This window comes from Zonotrichia leucophrys, chromosome 11 (genome assembly GCF_028769735.1).
Source record: "Zonotrichia leucophrys gambelii isolate GWCS_2022_RI chromosome 11, RI_Zleu_2.0, whole genome shotgun sequence".
NCBI lineage: Eukaryota > Metazoa > Chordata > Aves > Passeriformes > Passerellidae > Zonotrichia > Zonotrichia leucophrys.
The window spans coordinates 14936449-14954090 of record NC_088181.1 but is presented as its reverse complement, the minus strand read 5'-3'; the positions used below and the strand labels follow the sequence as shown (position 1 = coordinate 14954090).

Below are 17642 nucleotides of genomic sequence, written 5' to 3'. Positions count from 1 at the left end.
CAGGTAAGCTGCAACCCCAAGCAGAGGAACAATGGCAGAGGTGCAGCAGAACCCAGGCAGTGCTGCCTGGGTGCCCCAAAAACCACAGCAGCACAAAACCCACAGGCCCAAGGAGCTGCTGCCTCCTACAACCACTTCTCTCTGATAAGCACCTGAACTGCAGGAAGAGTTTCTTGCACAGCCATCCTACACCTACACGAGGTCATCCACAGCCTTGGTCTAAGGCTGCTGAAACAAAACCACTCACGCTCCAGCACAATCATCATGGGTGTCCCATCTGCCATGGAAGTACGAGAGACAAAAATCACTCAGGCACATTCAAAACTGTTTACATTAAACAATGCAAAGGAGAGAAGGCTGTGAGAACAAACGTGCTGCAGCTTACACTGAGTCATGTGTCAGCCCTGCAGAGCCGTGAGCTGGAGGGTCCTTCCCCGGCCCCACGAGCCCATAGAGGCAGACAGATGCTCTATTGCAGCTGCAGAGCCAAGCTGCCCACGCAAAAAACAAGCTCCCTGCAGAAGCAGGAACATTTGACCGACTGGTGGCTGAAGACACAGCATTTGCCAACAAGAAAGACAAACCAAATGTTATTGACAGCAGAGGGTTGGAGGGGAAATGTCTGAAATTCACTGCATTGAGGCTGCATGGCACTAACATTACCCACTGCAAAGCCCAGACAGGGGCGGCACAAGGCCCCTGGCCCTCCACCCCAAACACATTCAGAAAAGAAAATAATTCAGCAAGGTCTTACTGTGGTTCCAGGGCTCTTCTTGCTCTCCTGCAGAACGAGGCTACAGCAGAGAGGTGCACCCTATTTAACCAAGGGAGAGCAGCTGGACCTGATCCCTGGCTAACAATGTTCAGCTGCTCCACTGGTGCTCCTTTAGCCTCCCGCTCTTCACACCAGGCAGCCTCACCCAAACAGAATTTTATGTGGGGCATTTTCCTGATTTCGAGCTTATTTCTGGGGGAAGATACAGGGATCATTACTTTTCCCTGTATTTTATATTAGTTTGTGATTCTGCTCCCGAGGAGGGCAGGGAGCACTGAAACCTGTTGGTATATTTTGAAAGGGAAGAGGGGGGAAGCAATCTAAAACACACATTCTGTTAAATAAAGATGCAAAATGGATCTCTAACTGCTGTGTGGGTCAGTTCCTAATGAGTGTCTGTCCATTGGCAGTCTGACTGTTCCCTGTCAGTCAGTGATGTCTGACTATCCCAGGCTGCAATATTAATGCATGTTTCTTTAAGAAAATACATAACATTTGCAGTATAATGTAGAGGATATGCCATAGTGTTTTTGATTATTAAGCTAAATAGCCATGTAAAATGAGTATAGCATATTGGCACTAATTCCTGCTGTACTGAGGCTCCTTTGTGAAACTAGTTAATTAGTTTCCCTCCCCCCCCCCCCCCCCCATCCAAAACTTTGCTTGAATAAATTTGTGGTTAGCACAAGTATGAAGAATTCTGCTTTTCTTGGCAAATTTTTTCTCTCTTCCCCCATTTTCAAAGGAAACTTCCCCCATCTATTGGGATAGCAGTGTTTGTCTCGGATAAAGATGACTGGCTGAAGAAGTAACATTAGCAAAAATTTATTTTGTGTAGCAAAACAGCTGCCCATATTTTCTCTCAGTGTAACTGTCCATCACACCATAAGGTGAACCAACAGATTCTGCAGACTGTTATAAACATGTTAATTCTTTAATAAATTAGCCTCAAAAGAAGTGTTAATTAACTAGTAAAAATGTTTAGGGATTCTGTGAGAAAAAAAAATCATAAGGATTGAAAAATGTATGCTTAGCGATATGTAAAAAAATACAGGTTTTTAACTCAGTTTCTGAGACTTTTACAACAAAGTACAGAGAAAGACAGATGAAATTATGTTCTGACTACATGCACTGAATAAGCCCAAAGGGAACCTCTGTATATAGTTATCAGTGGCACTGAAATCTGCTTAGGAAAGCAACAAGTCTTTTGTTCTGTTGACAACAGTTATTACAATTAATTCATTTTGTGATTGGTATTTGCACTGAGTGACAAGGTGTTATTTTACCTCAGTAAAAGTTAAAATGGTAATACCTACATGCGAAATAACACTGAGTTTGCTATCACTCACTCAAGAAAAGAAAAGGCTCTGTTCAGAAATGCCTGCTCAGCCACCACTCCTGCAAACCTGAAGCATTAGCATCAGGCTTCTCCCGCTCTTATTTCCTCAGATTTGTGTTTTTGCTTTTCTAAAAGTTTATTTGGGAAGAAAAAAAAGAATGGGGAAAAAAAAGTGCCTGCTTTTTGCTACGTGACAGAACAAAGCATCAGTGAACAGAGGAAGGGGTCTGCAAAGGCTCGGCTGCAGGTGGGGGTGAGATGCTGGCTGTAGATGCAGGCAGCCTGCCCGGGGTGTCCGTGCTGGGGGACACGAGGTGCGCTGTCTGGAGTGCCCCAGCCGGGCTGCAGCAGCAGCAGCCGGCACACCCGGGCTGGCTCTCGGGGCTGCCGGGCTAGAGCTCCCCCCTCTCGGACAGAGACGACCGCAACCGTGGGCAGGGTGCTCTCCGTGCCATGCCTGTGAGCCGCAAGAAGGGGAGTCCATATCCCCGGACTGGCTGTGCTCTGTGCCGGTGGGATGCTCTCTGTGCCCCGCGACAGCAGCGGGCTGGCTGCGGCTCCGATCCTCGCGGGGACTCGGGAGGCGACAAGCCCCAGGGGCCAGAGCAGGGTCTCTGCGGCCAGAGGCACGGCAAGGTGCCGGGCAGGTATTGGTGCTGCGGGCACAGAGAGCTCAGGGCTGCAGGCACGAGTCACAGGGCTCCGGTGCCCGTCCCGGTGCCGCAAGGCGGGAGCGCTGCGGGGCTGCGGGGATCGGGCAGGGCAGGGCCAGCAAAGCCGAACCCCATGGGTACAGCCACACCTGGGGGGCTTTGGCCCTCTCTGGGACACCCAAACCCCATGGCTACAGCCACACCTGGCTCTGGCCCCTCTCTGGGATATCCAAACCCCATGGCCACAGCCACACCTGGCTCTGGCCCCTCTCTGGGATACCCAAACCCCATGGCCACAGCCATACCTGGCTCTGGCCCCTCTCTGGGATACCCAAACACCATGGATACAGCCACACCTGGCTCTGGCCCCTCTCTGCAATACCTGTGCCCATCTGCATAGGGAGCAGGCCCCACAGCTGCTCGCTAGACTCTCAGCTGCCCATTTTTAGCATGAGAAAGACAAAGCAAGGAGCGAGGAGCATTAGATGATATAAATTTTACTTTTTGTAGCAGGACCCAGCAAACCAAGGAAAGTTTGCAGCACTAGCAAATGGCAAATAATCCATTAGCTATGGATATTTCAGCACGTCTCTACTTTTATTATGAGTTAGCCCCTCTAAACCATTGACTTAACAGAGAATCATTATAAATCCCCATTTTGAATTTTTTTATTAGCAGTATTTATCACCTTCTCAAAATCAATCCTATATTTTTAAATTAAAACAAATGACTACTTGTACTGCAATCAATATGAGTACATTTCCCTTTTTTAAAAGGAGAAAAAATGGAATACAAAGAAATGTCCTTCTTTGGCTGCATCAATCCAATTTCAATATAATTCAATATTTAATAAATATAATCCTCCATGTCTGTGCAGGGAAACATCATAAAAAATGCAAAAGGTTTCTTGGTCTCCAATAACTTGTATGAAACAAAGTGTTTCCTTATTCCTTCCATAAATACTGCAGTCATACGCTACTATGTTTTGTTCTTCCTGCTTATTAGAAAGAGTTTGCTCTGATTATGTATAAGAAAGGTGGTTTACATATTTCATGATTAAAAATCAAAAATGCCTACCTACCATCTCCTTTATCTAAAATATCATCTTTATCTCCTTACACTTCTTTGACTTGTCGTTTTTGAAAGGGCAAGAGAGAAAAACCTTATATAATACCTAATTTGTACATCTGTGGTTTCCCTCTGACTTGCATAGGCACCATATGTTTTTAATTATCATAATAGCCTTAAAGAACCTGTTCAGTGGGAAACACATATGATCCTTTTATTAGTGGTTTGCAATTTAAACAGTTTTAACAGAAAAGGTCTGGCTATAAGGGACTGAGAAGCACAAAGGTCTAAAAACCCTGTTATTGACCTCTGAAAGCATGAGTTCAGATCCCACCCACCGAGGTGGGACCTGGCTCTCCTGCCTCTGACAGAGGTAATCAGTTGCACGTGAAATGGCTCTTCTGGACCTTAAAAGACATAATCTCCAATCTCAAATGACTTGATGTTTCAGTCAACAACTGGCAGAGTGAAACCAGGGTCTGTGAACACCACCCTGTCCCCACTCTGTGCCTGCTCCTGCCTAGCAAACACTCTCACAGCCATGGTGCTGTGGGAGAAGCCCTGCGAGCTCCAAAAGCCCAGAATTTCAGCAATTCTCATGAGTCATTGCCCTTTCAAATCCCCAGTTTTGTCCTTTATGCAAACGCAAGACTGGTGAGCACGCCAATATCCCAGTCATTCGGAGGTAGGAATTAAATTTAACAAGTTCAATTCACTCCTGATTCTGGACATCTAAACACATAATCAGTCTGATAATGTTATTAATTATCATTCAAGTGACAACCTTTGACACTGGCATGCTCCCACAACCTCTCTACTCCAACAACTCAAACAGAAAATTGTTGGCATGAAAACCCACAGTCTTATGAACAGAAATTGCAAATAAGCAGGCATTGAATATACAACGGGGAGTGAGCAAAATCCCCCTTTTCAGAGAGAAAGCAGAGGCTCACACAATAGCACAGTCGCTTTACCCAAAAGGAAATTCTGCACAACTTCATCCCAAAACAGATAATTTTCACCCCAAACAAAGGTCTGTGGGGAGAAGAGGGTGGGGAAGGGAGCCTAGCTAAAATTACACTGAGGCTGGAAGTCGTTATGGCTCCATCTCAGGAGATGGATGGTGTCCTCATTAGAATGAAGCTTTATTTAGATGGACAGACAGAATCCTTATTAGAACATTAGGCTGAAAAGTTTAAATGTCAGGAAATACAAAATTAGGATTCTGCAAATAAATGCTGACTTGGAGAAAAAAATACTTAGAGCTTCCAGTACAGATCTCACTGGAGATACTTAGGAAAAAATGCAATCATTCAGGAATTGCAATCTCCTACGCCAATCTAACCCTTCAAGGGTATTCTTGGAAAATTCTGTTTCACAAAAGTCAGAGGAGATCCCTTTACTTGGGCAAAGTGATTTCCACTCATGATCTGATGCTATCAGTTCCATCTCTGGCTGCCCACTGAGCCCAGAGGGAAGGGAGGACTCAAGAGCTGCCATTCCCACCAACCTTTTCAGGAAAACCCCATCCAAAAGGGAACATGCTAATGTTGGAAACACATTTCCAGCTGCACAGACCCCAAAAGCTGTGAATCAGCCATTCTTTGCCCTTCCCTGTCTCATTCCCTAATCTCAGGCCCTCTGCTTTCTCCAGGGAAACTCAGGTATTTTGCAGTGATGGAAAGACAAGCTTAATTATTTTGCATACAAAAGAGATGGTCATAGTTTTCCATTTTACCTGCAAGCTAATGGATCTTGGGATACCAGACGTGGATGCTCAAAATCCCCTCTGGAGCCCTTCTGGTGATTTGTCGTCTCTTGGTTGCCTTTGGTGCACACGGGTCTCTGCCGAGGTAATATGTGAGCTATTGCACACTAAAAGCAGATTTTTGAGAGAGGAAGCTCAGGCACAGACACACACACACCCACCCCTGCCCAGGCACCCTCCACCCCTTCATCCTGCACCGTGCAGGGACCTGAGGAGGATCCTCTCATCCCCCAGGCTTTGTGGGCCGGGCAGCAGAGGCACGGCAGGGTTTGCTGTGAGAGCAGAGCTCTGCAAGGTGTGGGCCTTGTGCCCGTCCCAGCGTCATGGGAAGGGCTGAGGGTGCTGCTGTCCCCCGTGCCTTGCTGGGACAGACCCAGACAGCTGGGGACATGGAAATGCTGACTGAGCTCACCTGAGCTCCCTGTTCCTCCTGTGTGCAGCAGCTGATGGCAGAGGGTGACCCACCTGCCCATCATGGGCCTGTCCCCTTTGCCAGGGGCCTCCTCACTGAGCCAGGCCTCTAGGTCTCCTCACTGAACTTTCTACTCGGGCCAGCAGGGGATGCTTATAGAAATAGATGATGTAAAATGTAAAAGAAAAATAAAATCTTGCATTTGATCATCTAAATAAATATAGGCTTCTCTCTTTAGGAGTTCGAAGCTTTTGTTTCCAATGTGAATCCAGCAGAAATTTAGCTTTCCTTTCACACAGCCTCACCCGTAAATCATTAGGGTGAAGTTTACTGGTGAACAGAGGTGCTCAGTGTTTAGCTTGCAGCATGGGGGACAGCAGGGAGCACCATGGTTGCAGTCACACAGGCAGAGGATGATCACTGACCAGGCCAGCCTGACTTCCACACTGTCAGGTTTGTGTACCTCTCACACCACCTTCTAAGCAAGTGACTCTGCCAGCCCCCAGCAAAGGAGGGAGCAGGCACATCTCCCAAGATGTATTTCCTCACCTACAGAAACACACACAGGATCCATCCATCCCTCCCTCCATCCATCTCTTGAACTGATGTCTGCCACCACCAAGTACAGTCAGCCCAGGGACCCCTCATGCTGCAAGTCTCAAGCAAAGTGCTTCTGCTTCATCCTCTTATCCCACACACAGTTCTACCTTAAGAGAAACCCCAGCTCTGGGCCTGAGAAAACTCTTTTTTTCTCTTTGAGGATCCTCCTTTCACAGTAAGGATCCTCCAAATTTCCAAAAAGTGGATAACAACAATACCACTGTGATCCCATCTGCACACAGCAATGGCACTGTAATGCATAGAGCATAAACCACCAAATTCCCACAGACAGCATCTGTCTTACTACAAACAATGGACCATTATCTTGTAAATAATTCTGATTAAGCTGCAGCATTTTCCCCAAACAAACAGTAGGGGAGCAGAGGGTGAGGATTTTTCTAGTGGGAGTGACGGTTTTCTCCTTCCCCAGCACTGACACTCAGTTTTTTATTCAACTGATTGGCCCCCTCCTCTCTCTGCTCTGTCCCCCATGGCTTGGTTTTCATCTTCTGACCTTATCCTGCTGTCAATCATTTTGGCAACTAAAGAGGGAGCCGTCATGTTAATGGGATTCCCACCTCTATCCTTTGGGAAAGCTTTTCAGTTTGTTTTCTTCTTTTTCACCCCAATGTACAGTTATATAATGATTAGTGAATACACCCACAAGCCCTCCCATTATTAAGCAGTTCTTCTGTCAGGGGATAGAAAACTCAGTGGCCCTACTGGGTGCTCCTTGGTGCTGGCCAGGGTTTGGGGACGTCTGGTTGTGTGGGTGATGTGTCTCAGTGTGTTTGGCATCTGGATGAACATGGCATGGCAGCAAACTTTGCTGGGTAAAAGCTGTCACCCTCTTCAGACTCCCAGCAGGGAGAGCAGAGCCCTCAGCTGTGGCAGTGGGGAGTGGGGCAGGCTTCTCCAGCCCCCAGGAGCAGCACACTGCTCTGCTCTGCACTCCAGCTGGCAGGCTGAGCCAGCAACAGGTTAACAAGCATAATCTGAAAGGATTTAAAAGAAAACCAAGCACACAGACTGGAACAGGGCTAGGTGTGCAAAGGGAAAATTGAAATGAGACACAATCAGGGCTAAGGTTGCCCTTTTTCTGAGGTTCTCAAATTGATCTATGTGTCAGCTGTGAATTGAGGAGAGCCCCAAAGAAATCCTGAATTTCATCTTTAACCTATTCATCTCAATGCACAAACCTTTTCTTATATGTCTCTCTTGATAAATGTCCCATTTCTATATGGCTGAAGTGTTGGTTTTTCTTCTCTGCATCCTCTTAATTTGCCTTGTTATTCATGTGAGAATTTTGGGGTCAAACACAGTTCCTGGCTTGAGTTTAAAAAAAAAAAATAAAGGAGCAAGGACTAACACAGGATGGGGACATTGAAAAACAGGCAAGAAAAATTTTAACTTCCAAGTTGTGAACTGAAATCACTGACATTCAATAAAAAACCAACAAGAGCCAATTCAGCCACCAGACTGGGATCTTCTGAGCACCATGGGGACCAGTCACAGTGCCCTGAACAGGAGGACAAACTGTGGCAGACAGTGTGGTGGGACCTCAGTCCTGCCAGGGAGCTGCTCACACAGGGGAGCTGCAGCAGTGGGGAGGGAGCAGGCCTGCAGACACTGCTGAGCCATCACCTGCCGTGGCTGCTGGCACACGGGGCTGGGACTGGCCTGATGTGGCGATGGCCAAAACCTGCCAGCTCAGCCCAAAGAGCCCTGAGGTAAAAATTAATGGATTTGGCAAAAAGATATTATGGTCAAAGCATGCCACAGCTGCTGCAAAGAGCCCTGAGCACCATTGCTGGGCACAGGCAGGGGTAAGAGAGGTTTTGGTGATGGGTTCTGGGCTGTTCAGGAAATCAGGCTCACCCACACCACTGGGGCACCACAGCCTCATACACACCCAACCCCTATTTGCAACATGTGTTTATTTTCAGCAGGAAATTTTTATAGCTTACTGTGGTTATGTCAGAGAAGGAAGCTTTTGTACACTGAGGACTTATATAATGTTCTTCATCTTCAAAGTGCTTTACAAACATTAATTAATTCATTTATCCTCACAGCACTCCTACCAGGGAGATAAGTACTATTATTTTCCATTTCGTAATGTAGAATCCAAAGCAGAAAACTTATTTCTTTCCATGGTCAGTGAGTGAATCACAGGTAGACCTGCAGGAGAAGTGAGGATTGCCAGCTTCTGAATTGGTTCCCCCCCTCCCCAAATCGTTTTTAAAAGACTTGTGTTCTGACAGAATCATGCCACATATCGGGATATGCCTTGGGTTTTTCCTTCAGTAAGAGATAATTAAGGAACAATTCCCTCTCTGATCCCCAGCATGGCATGCTATTTTCTACCCCACTGGTGCTCTGCAGCTGAACAATGGCTGTTCTATGCAGGGAAGGGCGCTACAGACGCCCCGGATCAGAGGAGATCGGCTTAAAGGAACTGGCTGGCCTTCGTCTCGCCCCGCGGACAATGGGGCAGGCAAGGCAGCCTGGGTGCAATGCCTGACGTGGGGGTGGCTTCAGGGACACCTGCTTGTAAACGGTACTGCTCTGGGCAGGAGCCTCTCTTAGCTGAAATCACTCACACCCACTGTACCTATCTAGAAATTTCATGTAGAAGGAAAATCGCTGTGGTTTCCAATATTTGGGCTCGATCCCAGTATTTGGTCCCAGTCCTAAGTGTAATCCTTTGACATTCATGTGGGAGGGGTGCAGAGTGGTTCACTTCTGTGGTGCTGCTGTAAATAAACCTCTTTCCTGTCTGCTGCTCTCCAGCAAATGAGCGGCTGCTTCAAACGGCAATAACAGTTACTGTGAGCTTGATTTCAAGACAGCTCAAAAACGAAAACTGTGACTGGGTCTTCTAAGGAAGTGTTCAGATCCAAGAACTTCAGGCAAAATCAGGGATGACAAACTGGGAAAAAATTCCCTGAAATTTTATCATTTCTGAGAAAGACAAGTTTCACCTGTTACAAGCCTTGTTAAAGGAGACCTTGGCCACCCTGGGTTTTTTCCCACTTTATGTTTTTACAATAATCAGACTGCATAAACCCGCAAACTTGCTAGGCAATTTTCAAGCTCAAAAAAGATACACTCATTAACAAAGTACGCCATGGCATACTGCAGAAGATATGACCATGTTCTACTGGGGAAAGGCTCGTACCTAGATGTTGCTTCAGAACAATCAGAACAATTGTTTGGTGATAAATGTTTTTTGCATATGACTCATCAACCCTTGAAAACAGGATTCCTTATATAATGCAAGTGCTGACACAGCCTTCACTTGAGTGGTGTGACTGCAGCTGTATAATTACAACTTTAGATTTGATGTTATGGACCTTAGGTTATGCCATTCAGACAAGTGCTCCATTGTAATACAGAGATATTTTTTCCTTAGTCATATTGCCCACAGGACAATAAGGACTATATTCACAGCTCACTGCATAGAAGTTTAGGCATGGAACAGCCAACGGTACTACACAAAATGAGATTATACCCAATGGGAGTTAAATGGATTCATAATTGCCACTTTTTCTTGTATTTTTTTTTTCTGTGCTTCTAGTTGATACTTTTTTGGAAGTGCTCTCCAAATAAAAGGAAGAACAATGTCACACTGAGTCTGGATAAATGTTACAGTTGTCTCACAAATGCTGTATTATTTCTAGCCCTTCCAAAATAATATAATTGTCCTACTGCTGAACCACAGATTTTTCTCAGTATGACACAGAACACTAAAATGTCAGGTCCTGACTCATGGTGTTTTGGTGGAATAAATAAAAAGTACCAATATGCTATTCAGAAGGGGGAGCGTTAATGAAGATGTGACACCAGGAGCCCCAGCCATGTTTTCCTTTAGCTCCCACTGCATGCTCAGCAGTGCTCCGGCCAGCGGGCCACCTGTCAGGGACCCCATCCTGCAAACACTTACCATGGACCTGGGTGGTGCTACTGGCACTGGCAAGGCTGGCTGCTGCTTCTCCTAAGCTTGCTTTACCTCAGGAGAGTCCTACATGGGCCTGGGGAGGGAGGCTATTCTCAGGATGCTCACCGCCCATTCTTCCCACGGGAAACCAAAGTGAGTGTTCAGGGTTATTTGCAGGTTGGAGCTGTGACTGCAGTAAGGTTGGGCAGGATTACCCAAGAAAGATCACTCTTTCTCTATGCTCCTTGTATTGTCCGCTGGGACAGGCCTTGCACACCCATCACTCACTGGGTCTGCATTTCCAGCTGCAGCACTAGAACCTCGTACTTGGCTCACCCGGGCCGAGCACCCCGGCACTGATATTTACACACTTAATCCACCCACACTGCTCATTTTCAACCCAGTGCCTTCCACAAAAATTTCTACTGGATTTTAATAGTGACAGAGTAGAAAGAGCTCCCACATTCCCAAGGTATTTTCTGTGACAGAGGAAACAAATTTACTGCCCCCCCTTAAATACCTGCCTAACCATACATGGCACCGTTCTAATGCCTCAAAAGATGGGATTTTTAATAAATATCATTCACAAGGACAACAAGCAGCTTTGTAGAGTTTTCCTCTCAAAGCATCAACTGTGGATTTCATGAGTGGTCTTTGGTCTACCAAAAGGTACAACAGTTTCTCAGAGAGTTTTCTTGAATTAAACAAAATGACTCAAAACTGCACTAATGGTTAACAGCTTTTTTTTTTATTAGCAACACTGAGATAAGTTATTGAAGCATTTTAGTATTGTTTTACATTCCATTCAGAAGTGACCTAACTTGTAACTCCATATACATTTAAAGATATAGTTTGACACTTATTCAGAAAGCAACAATTATTAAAACTTACATACCTTCATTACCAGGAAACCTTAATATATTTTCTAATTACTTCCAACAATACTCTATTCCAAAGCACATGATAACCCACTAGAAGTTTACACATTTCACTTCAATCACAGGTTTTAAATTGTGGATGTCAGAGTGCTGTTCATTGAATTTTACTGTCTTTCTTGGTTAATATTGGAAAACCTGGCACAATATATTAAGCTAGAAATATTGCTTAAAGAATATGAAAAAAGATAACTACAGTATTTTTTCTTGCTAAAGCATTACAAAATACAGGACCATTAAAAACTCAAATAGAAATGACAATAAATAACCTTAAAAATGTTAAGAGAATTTTCACTCATACTAAAGTCCATTCCCTAAGCTTGCCAAACACATAAATAACAGAACATATTCAGGACCTCTATTTTTGTACTATTATGATGGTTTGTTATATATTGTGGATGTATTGTGTATACATATATTAATGCTTACACTTAAGGTATATATTTTTTTCTTTGCTGATACAATTAATAAGCCTCAGGTAATTATTTATCCCTGGCACTACAGGCATCTAGATAGGTGGGAGCAAAACTCAGAAATTCCAGATATGCAATACTGTGCATAACAAGATCATCTCTGCATAAAGATATCCTAGGTTCCTTAGATTACAAAGATGAATTTGGTTATTTATTCCTGAAAGCCTGTAACGTAAAATTATAATTGCTGTCAAATTAATTGTTTAAAATTGGCCTCATAATAGGTATTAATCGTACACTTAGTTTTGACTTACAAGAATGTCTAAATTGCTCATGTTTATGAGTAGTTATAGGAAATACTATACCTCAGACACAAGAATGTATATTCCTCAACCAAAACACAAACCAGAGCATTGTCTCACTTTGGAAAGACCTGGAAACATCTCTATGCCTCTGCCTAATCCTAAATTATAATTTAAATTTGACCTGGATATGACAAAAACAATGAGAATATATTGTTTGGGAGATGAAACTTAGAGCAAAAATCATACAGCTCTAAGCTTACATCATTATTTTGTCTCTGCAAAGAAAAGAAAAGCCTTTCTGTGCTAGGGATTTGCCTTGGTGCGGCTGGCCACTGATGTCTGAAATCAAGGCACATACCAAGGCCTCCTTTTGCAAACACAATCCCCCTTTCAGATGTGGTGCTAGGAGGGACTGAATGCCTCCAGTCTCTCTGGGAATAGGAGGTACTCAGCACTTAGCTGTATCAGATATTTTAGGGGTTAATTTCCAGAAACATAAATGGAATGGGAATGTCACACCACAGCATGAAGAATGGTAAGAACTAAAAGTTTTCAACAGTAAACAAAATGGTGATACTGAACTTGTCACCTGACCAATTTCTGATACAACAAAATACAATAAAATTAAATTACATGAAAATAGCAATGAAATTTAAAGTCAAATAAACATAGGACCTGATTCTGCAATCCTTAGTCATGTAAGTAGTGCTACTCATCAGGAATGAGGGATGCAAGACTGGGCCCTTAGCTTCTGCTTAGGAAGTCAATGTTGATTCAGACAGTATCTCTTCTAGCCAAAAATATGCAGCAAAAGGAAAGTAACATAAACAAGGCTAAATGTCAACAGTGTTTGCAGACTTACAGACACCATCCATTTGTTTGTACTGAAATGACTAGCGAACCATTTGGCAAATACAATGCTATTCACAGACCAGCCCTTTTATCCAGCAACACAAACTTCACTGGATCACTGGCATTCCCAGTTAATTAAAAAAAGGAAGCAAGCCATATGAGTTTGGTTTGATATTGCCATGCAAATGGCACTGTGACATCCAGAAGTGTGTCTGAAACCCAGGCGGGGGCCGAGGTGCTGATCTCCTGTTCAGAGGAACAGTTTGTACTCTAAAAGCTGCCCTTGGACTTCCTAACTAAAACTAAGAAACCTCTTCAAAAGCACGATAATGGGGTAAAGAAAAGCCTGCTGTAAAACTTCCATATCATTTCATTCTGCCTTGAAGGAAAAGAATATTCTGGTTACTCCTCCAGCTGCAGATCAGGACAAAGCATTCCTTAAGTGCATTGCATGATATTGTAAATGGGCAGTGCTACAATTTGCTGCAGTAGGATGACCTTCCATTGCCTCAGAGCTGTCCTAGAGCTTGGATATATCAGGCCTTTTGCTTCTTAATACGGATTTTATAATTTAAAAGTTCTGCAATAAGGATTCAGGTGAAGCCATCACAAATAATTAAAAATATTTTTCCGTGTTTCATGTGTTGGTGGTAGTTCTGACGGGGTTAGCATTATGATCTTTTTGGTTTTGACACCTGTGGCAATAAGCAATTTACAATAACTAAATTCACTAGTTAAACATTGGGGTAGAGCACTATAATTATGTGACAATAAAGCTGTAATAATCTGCCACAATTGATCTTCCCCTTGCCCAGCCCTCTTGTCTGCGCTGCAGTTCCACATTTGGAAGGTATTTCAGAAAGTTACAATGCTGAACATTTTAATAATTCTGTGCAATGCTGAAAGCTTTCTGCTGCAAAGGAAACTGAAAGTGCTCAGCCCTTTGCAGGACCAGAACTCCAAAGCTGCTCCCATGTATCAGAGGGGCCCTGCCCTGTTTTCATACAGTGAAAGAAGTGATAATGGGGTGGAGCCTGTGCAGGAGAAAACAGCACTAATTGCAGAGGAAAGCAAGCATGAATGGAAGCAAATTAGATTTAGAGACAAGATGGAACTAATACTTTTGGACATCATTAAGTGTGGATTCAATAGCACTAACCCATTAAGCAGCCAGCTAACGCCCAGGACTATATCTGGCCAGTAGCTCTGTAGCCCATCAGCTCTCCTTTGAAAGCCTCAGTACTTCCCAAGTAGCAAATGCAAGTAGGGAAATTCTACCATCTTGGTCACAAAGCAGAGAAATTTAAAGGGGAGGAGAGAGAGAAGGGATAGGGTCTTGTCATAAAGGGCCTTGTGCACAAATCACAAGTGAATTAAGGTATTGGAACAGAAGGTAGAACATTACTGTGAGGCAACTACATGTGTGTGGAAGACAAGCAGAAAAAGAGAAGACCATAAATGGAAAGGAAAACAGATCTTTCAAAATTTAAATACAAAATAGATCTAGAAACTCCAATCTTAACTTGTCAAATCAGCAGGGGCTGTGAAAGCAGAGGACATAGATGCTCAAGACAGCTACCAAGCCATAGACCTTGGGTTTCCCCTCCCCATTGGGCTACTTGCTGCCAGTCAGCAAGGAAAGGCCTGTCCTCTTTTAAGGAACTGAGTGCCAGCAACATTAACAAGATCCACTCCTAGGTAGAATCACCTGAGACTCCAAAACCAAGTACAGCTCAGGAGTAACTCTAAAATTATCTATCCTCTTTTTTTTCTTTCTGTTCATTCTGCTGTATAAGGAGAAATATTGCAAAAATTCGTGATTTTTTTCTCAGTAGCATTTTGACATGAAAATTTCTTTATTATGCAGTAATTATGGTTCTTTCCTAATTGTGTCTCTCATCCCTGCAGCCTGAAGCATGATAGGAGCATAAATGAATTATGTGTACATCATCAGTCTCTCTCATTCTCCGTGACAGGGAAACTGAGGGCTGCTTCCACATGTGCAGTGACTTTCTGAAACAACAATGTGAGTTGGCGGCATTCTCCTCTAGAAAAAAAACTATTTTTGTGCCAAGATTTTTGCTTAAAAACTGACCTACTATCTTAGGGTAAAATCTGCCATCTAAAAATGATCCACATGGATTGCTGAATACCCCAGCTTGTTTTTAGGCAGCCAGAAATTCAACTCAATTAGTGTGGCCAGCCAAAGAAGCAATCTCAGCTTACTGAAGCTGAAATATTTTATTTCAATTTTATTTCAATTTTATTTCCTCTGTATTCTGACCATAGAAAGAGCACTATGCCTTGCACTCTGAGTGTGCAAGGACTGTTATCAAATGCATCAATGTTTTCTCTTGGGATGTTTACAACACACACATCACTGGCTGTAAAAAGAAACACAAATGCATGGAGTCCCCCCAAACACAAAAAGAACATGAGAATTATGCCCTGAAATCAGATGCTGGAGGTGTGTCTCAAGTTTTCTGATCTCCCAGGCAGTGGGAGAGACAAAGAGAACCATGAGTTTGGTCATGGGCTTTGTGCAGGAGGAAAGGAAGGAAGGCTAACAAATGAACAGGGTGCTCCTGATTGCTAATCTGCAAGTGCAGAAACATCAGGTGGGATTCCCCACACTAACATGCACAGATGGAGTGTGATTTCACAGTATAAAATGTCACTGAGAAAATGAAAACTCCCCCAAAACCACTACTTTCAAGTGGGTGGTGTCCAAGCAAATCAATCAAAAAAAAGAGCTACTGACATGGGGCTTGCTCATACTCATCCATTTTTCTGTGAGATATTGAGAAAAATGAAATAATGTATTTAAATACATCAACCTTTATACTTATGTTCTGAAAACACCAATAGAATGACAGAAAAGAATTTTAAAACGCTATTTTTGGAGGGGGGAGACAGAAGGACTCCTACTGCATTTTTTGATTTTAAAAAAGGCTTAAAAAGTAGAACAGAGAAGCTTCTGTTGTTTCTTTTTTTCTTTCATACTTCAAGTCAAATCCATTATCACTGGGCAGAGCTTGTGAAAGGGATATGGTCTTTAAAATCATATAAACTCAAGCTATCATAAAATGTCTGTTGAATTGATTGGAAGATGAAACAAAAAACTAATGGAAGTAACATGACCTCATTTCAATAATAATATTAGAGGGGTTTTTTCTGTTGTTGTTTTAAAAATCTTATGCCTGTGAAAAAGTATAAGATATTTTGCACAAAGCAGCTAATCTTAGTTTTCTAGGTTTTTTTCAACTTCTTTGTTTAGACAGTAATTTCTCTGCTGCATTTTTTTTCTTTTTTTTTTGTTAATTGATTTTACTCCATAAATGGAAAAAAATCCAAGTAGGATTTTACCTGCTGTAAGTTAAATCAACTATCAACTCTTTTCAATAATGTAAATGCTGATTTTGAAGAATCTCTAAATATTTCCAACTACCTAAATTGCTTCTTAGTGCACTGAGACACAGAAGTTTACAAGTAAGGCCACATGGATACTTGGGCAGATATTGGTTAAATGATAGATATGGGCAGATAATGACAATATTGTGAAGTCACAATGCTCTAAGGATACAAGTGAGATAAAATTTGTGTGCAGGTATCAGACTTTTTTTATCAGATCAACTAATACAGATGGAAAAGCAGGGAGGGGCCTGGAGAGGGCTTTGAGCATCTACACTGCCAGTAAAATCAGACAAAGCTCCCCCTAACCTCAGGTTAACCAGGGGAGCCACTCTTAAGTGCTTTCAGATTGAGGGTTTAATTTTAAATTGTCAGGCTTTAAAACTGTTGATAACGTTTTCTTTTCCTTTTCTTTTTTTTTTTTTTTTTAATTTGAATGCATTTGATTATGTATGTTCAGCTCTGACAATGAGTTTTCTGATTAATTTGAAGGTTAAGTGAAATGAACATTACTGAAGTTTTTGTGTCCTTTGCTGACTCTGCTTTTTAAAGTGATACTGTTTTCAAAGGATTTACACTCTAAAATCTCTTTCAAACAAACACTATGCTGACAAAATAGGAGCTAAATAATAAAACCAAAAAATCCTCAATCTCATTTGTTTCAAATAGATTTAACTTTAATTCTTGTAGATATGAGGTGTGTAATATGAGGAAGTAAAACTGCAGTTTTGTAAATCAGAGACTTGAAAGGGTAAAAGGTGGTTTTATTTGTTTGGAGTGTTGTTATTTTAATTACCTGGAGGCATACTCTTAATCAGGCAAATCACAATTTACACAACTGCTAGTTAGAATAGTGAAAATGGTCAAGGGCAAGTACTGCATGTGTGCCATTGAACCAAACCAGAAAATTATAATTAAAAAAAAAGAAAAAAGGAAGGAAAGAAAATAAAAGAAAGAAAAAATAAAATCTATTCAACACAGGTAGATACATTCCATGCACTTGGCCTTTGATTTCATTAATGTTGTGGTAACTGAACACACCCCAGTCCAAAGAAAGAAAGGGGGGGAAAAAGAGAGAAAGCAAGGTTTGCTTGGCAAAGCATCCAGTGTTTTTCATGGGTTTGTATATCAAAATACTGAAAAGTTTGCAAGTTACCATGTATATTTTGTATAT

The 17642-nt window shown here is 42.7% G+C and overlaps 1 protein-coding gene across 8 annotated transcripts in view; it reads right to left on the bottom strand.

Annotated features, from left to right (window-relative positions):
- The window catches only part of ZNF536 (zinc finger protein 536), a 343245-nt gene that overhangs the window by 99106 nt on the left and 226497 nt on the right, over window positions 1–17642 (bottom strand). The window lies entirely within an intron of this gene.